We start from the raw sequence: 5,000 nt of genomic DNA on the forward strand, positions 1-5,000 counted from the left end.
GTATCTGACAGTGAGAGTTGCACTTGTATGCCCCTCGCTGAATATCACCAGCTACACCTTTTTGAACAACACCATCGAGGATATCTAAGCCTTTTTTAAAGCAGACCTTGACAAATTCTATTTCCATCACTGGAAAACAAGGAATTCTCCAGGAAAATGAAAAAACTGATCAATCTGGATGATTTCACATGTCATCGCTTGACACCAGTTTCCATCACCTAAAAGGAAATTAATTGGTCATTAGGAATACACTCCTTTTCTTTATGAGAACACTGAGGCCAAGATTGGACCAAAAATTCTAAAACATGTACTGAACATACTTGCACTCAACCAAATTTAAGAACATTCCCATTAAAAAAGTGTAATAGACTGGGGTAAATATGTTCTACAACCAGGATCCATTTGAAGAGTATGAAATAATTAGAAGACAAAAACTTTTCTTTGTTAAAAAAAACCTTGTTTCATTGGTTTTTTCTTTCACTGATGACAATAGATTGCAGCTTTTACTACTTTTAGGAATGAGTAAATAACATGCCTGAAAGGGCCACATGTTTCCTGTGAAGTATAGTGTTCACATGGTTGTCCCATTTACAATATCAGAAATTTGCTAAAGACTAGGAATGAAACATACCATGAAATTCTGAAGCGGACTCTGCAGAGCCTCTTTCCTGGCCATGTACACTTTCATCATCTTCAGTGGTCGTAAATGTCTACAATGCTTGGCTGCGCAGTTTCGTAGCATCTTCCACCGACTCGGAGATGTTTCGGTCCTCTGCTTTACTTTGCAGATTCTCTCTGTCTCTGTTTACGAGAGAAGTGAGGTAAATTTCTAGCTTAGTATAGTTACGGTTAGCTTGTCAAAAGCTGTAAGGAATTACTACAAATTTATATCGAATGTTTTTCTCACCTTTGCCTTCTTTCATCTTCACTTGCCTTAGCCGGCAAAGGTAAGCCATCGAAAACAACAAATGGTGTTATTCCATTTCCTTTGACTACACGTAAGTGTGCTCGAAAAATATCTCCGCACCTAAGTGGACAATACGAACGTACAAGCCCTATGATGGAAACATAAAGGCCAGAAAAGTCATGAATCGTCAGTGAAATCTCACCTTTCTCGATTTCCATTCTGAGACATCGACACATATAAAGCCTTATGCAGCCAACAGCAGGCATCGATAGCTGCTGTTTTACCAAAAAAGTCACGGAACTGAACTTGCTTGCCGGTACTTTTTTAGAAACTGCCACAGATTTTTAATCCTCATTACGCATTCACGTCCACTTCGATTAACCATCGAACCTGAGATGTTCACTCGACCGCGTCTTGCATTCAAATGAAGGGATTTTGAATTTTTCCCATGACGCAAAGCATTCCCAGTACGGACACCGCCTGAGACGAACGGTAGGAGAATAATAAATAATCTGTTTTGAGTCATAAAAGAAAAAAGTTACTGGAAGATATACAAAGTAAACAACTTACAACTTAGTAGACTAATAGTTTTCTCTTATAATAGGAAAAGGTTAGAAGAATGGAGGCAGGTTCGCAATGAACAAGATTTGCAATTCCAGGTATGCAAAATTACTGATAATGATATGGTTATTCTTCTTCTTCTTCTTCTTCTTATTATTATTATTATTATTATTATTATTATTATCATTATCATTATTATCATTACCGTTATCATTATTACTCCCGAAAAAACTCAAGAAGTTTGTTGCCACATTAGTTAAATGTATTTCAAAACATTAAAAAATCTTGTTAATGTCTAATAACTACTTTGAAGGTGGCATTGACAGCAGCACGCGAAACTTGCAGCACCACTAGCAGCAGTAGCAGGAAGCACACACCCTTCTGGACAACAGCCAGCAGCAGCACAGCCAGCACTGCCAAATGCACCTCCACCATCACCAGCAACAGTGGTAAAGGAGAACTGAAATCTTTGGTAGGGCAACAATATTATACCCTAACTGCTTTCATAACATAAATATTCAGATTATTACTTATTGTTTATGACTTTGTCTAGCTGATGTGCTTACCTTTCTTTGTTCATAAACTCAAATTTTATTTATAATGTAAAGTATACTATTTTAATACATGACGGCTTCTTCTGTCTTTTAAAAGGGTAATGTTTTTGCTTTGTAACAGATTAAGGGCTTCCGCAAAAGCAGAGTTTGTCCCGAACCAGATGACTGTTTGCAAAATGGTATTAAAATTGTTATCCGTTTTAATGGCGGAAAAAAGATGGCAAGGCTTTTTTCAAAAAAGGCCTTTTTTCAGGTAAACATGTATAACTGTACACAATGATAATAACATGGGAATGGTGGCAACCGCCATGGTGATGACACTTTGCTTTCTTACATGTTCTAATCTCTGTTCTATTCTCTCTTTGGTGTGCGTACCACTGTTATTATTATTTCTGGCTACATTGAAAAGTATTATTATTATTATTGTTATTATTGTTATACAAAATAGAAACGTACACTTAATGAAATCATCGACATATGTTAATTATCATTTTTAAAATAGTTCTTATTTTTTTATTCATTAAAAAACAGGAAGTCTATGACTGGGCTGGTTCTCAGGATGATGTGCCTCTCCACTTCACATTACAGAGAGGTAAGGAAGTGGCGAGGCACTCTGATTCACTGGAACAGGATGAGGTCCAGGACTTAGCAGAAAGAGTAAGTGGCACTAAGATAGTCACCGAAAGGGACTGGAACCAAAAGTGTTGCCATGGCTACGTGATACTCTGCAGCATTTTGCACCTTTCTCAAGGGTTATTACTCATGCCAAATTTGATTAATCTTCGCTGTTACAATTTCAGCTATACATTGTTTTTTGTTTTTGTGATCCATCATCAAGCTGAACCACTGATGACGTCACCAATCTGGCAATTCGCTTAAAAGTACTTATGGGAGAAGATTGGATATCATCACAAAGGCAGCACTTTCTTCTCATGTACTGAGAGACCCCCAGTGTTGGTGTGGATAGAGTCCTGCATGGAGGCCCATTTTTCAACAAACTAAGCCAACTACATCATATAATTATGATGATTGTTTTCCAGTATACAGTGTAACTAAATTTATCAAATTCTTTGCTTTAATCACTCTGAGTTACAATTACAACTATAATGATACCTGATGGTGATGGTTTTTTTTTTTACTTTAGAGTACTGAGGAAATGAGTCATTTGCTACAAACAACAGTAGGTGTTCAGTAACAATCTAAGAAAAGTTACAAGTCAGCTTCAAGGGTGTCTCTGTTTAAAATCTTAGTCACGTGCTGACGTTTTCAAAATTTCCCCAAAAGTTATCTGCTGCAACAAGAGCCAAAGAGGAAAAGGTTGAAATGTAATGAATATTGAAGTGGCATTATGACGAAAGTCGCATCTTACCTATGTAAGCCATTTTGAAACATAAACAAGTAGTCAAGTAGTCTATCTCAGCCAATTTGTATCAGAAATGTTGGATTTTTTCCAATAAGATTGCACTAAATTTTCTCCACAATATGAGCTTAACAGTTTTGTTACCATGGAATCATACTGGGTTCCAGACCTCCTCCATATTAAAAGCTTTTCTGGCCACTTTTGGTGTTCCATTTTGATATTTGCTTCCAGCAAGCATATAAATATGTTAGCTCGAGTTTGTGGCCTTGTTTAACATTTCTCAAGCTGAAAATAACTAACATATTGAAAATCAAGTGGGTGGGGACTGAAAAAGAGTGAGTTGCCATTGGGAACATAATTTTTTATAGCCATAGGTGTGTTTCCTGTAGAAATATTAGACTACCAAGTCCCAATGGTCTGCGCTGCAAAGTAGTTGGGTGTATAACGTCATCAGTCATCTCATTTGCCTTTCAAAATTAAATATCTCCAGAACTAATGAAGATGTTTGCAAACAGTAAATGGTGTTTTTGTTCTTTCATGAAATTCTATGCGATACACTCAACAAGTGTAAAAATTTGATCATATTACCACTTTGACATTATGTTAGTAATATAAATATTATTAATGAATTACAGAATATCTCCACACTGGTTCTGTACAGGGTTAGGGTTAGGAAAATACAGAATATGGCTCAATGTAAATAGAGAGATGCATAGGTTTAAAGGAATGTAACCTTTTCGATAACTCAGTTCCTAATTGAACCAGGGCCTCTGCAACCAGGCTCTTTGTGGGCCTGGACCTTTGTGACCAGGTTCTTAGGAATGTAACCTTTTTGATGACTCGGTTCCTAATTGAGCCAGGGCCTCTGTGACCAGGCTCTGCGTGAGCCAGGACCTTTGTGACCAGGTTCTTAGGAATGTAACTTTTTTGATGACTCAGTTCCTAATTGAGCCAGGGCCTCTGTGACCAGGCTCTTTGTGGGCCTGGACCTTTGTGACCAGGTTCTTAGGAATGTAACCTTTTTGATGACTCGGTTCCTAATTGAGCCAGGGCCTCTGTGACCAGGCTCTGCGTGAGCCAGGACCTTTGTGACCAGGTTCTTAGGAATGTAACTTTTTTGATGACTCAGTTCCTAATTGAGCCAGGGCCTTTGTGTCCAGGCTCTTCGTGAGCCAGGACCTTTGTGACCAGGTTCTTAGGAATGTAACCTTTTTGATGATTTGGATCCTACTTGAGCCAGGGCCTCTGTGACCATACTCTTCGTGAGCCGGGACCTTTGTGACCAGGTTCTTAGGAATGTAACCTTTTCGATGTCTTGTTTCCTAATTGAACCAGGATCTCTGTGACCAGGCTCTTCGTGAGCCAGGGACTTTGTGACCAGGTTCTTAGGAATGTAACCTTTTCGATGAGTTGTTTCCTAATTGAACCAGGCTCTGCGTGAGCCAGGACCTTTGTGACCAGGTTCTTACGAAGTGAGTGTAATGCTGAATGACTAACTCTTCATAGAAATCATTTAAATTGCTTCACAACAAGCAAGTCAATAATTGATGGGAGTGTTCAAAAAACAGTCGAAAATGAATTGCCATTCTGTATGAAATGCTATGCCACAACCGTGGCA

The sequence above is a fragment of the Montipora capricornis genome, chromosome 8, assembly GCF_036669925.1.
Source record: "Montipora capricornis isolate CH-2021 chromosome 8, ASM3666992v2, whole genome shotgun sequence".
Classification (NCBI taxonomy): Eukaryota; Metazoa; Cnidaria; class Anthozoa; order Scleractinia; family Acroporidae; genus Montipora; species Montipora capricornis.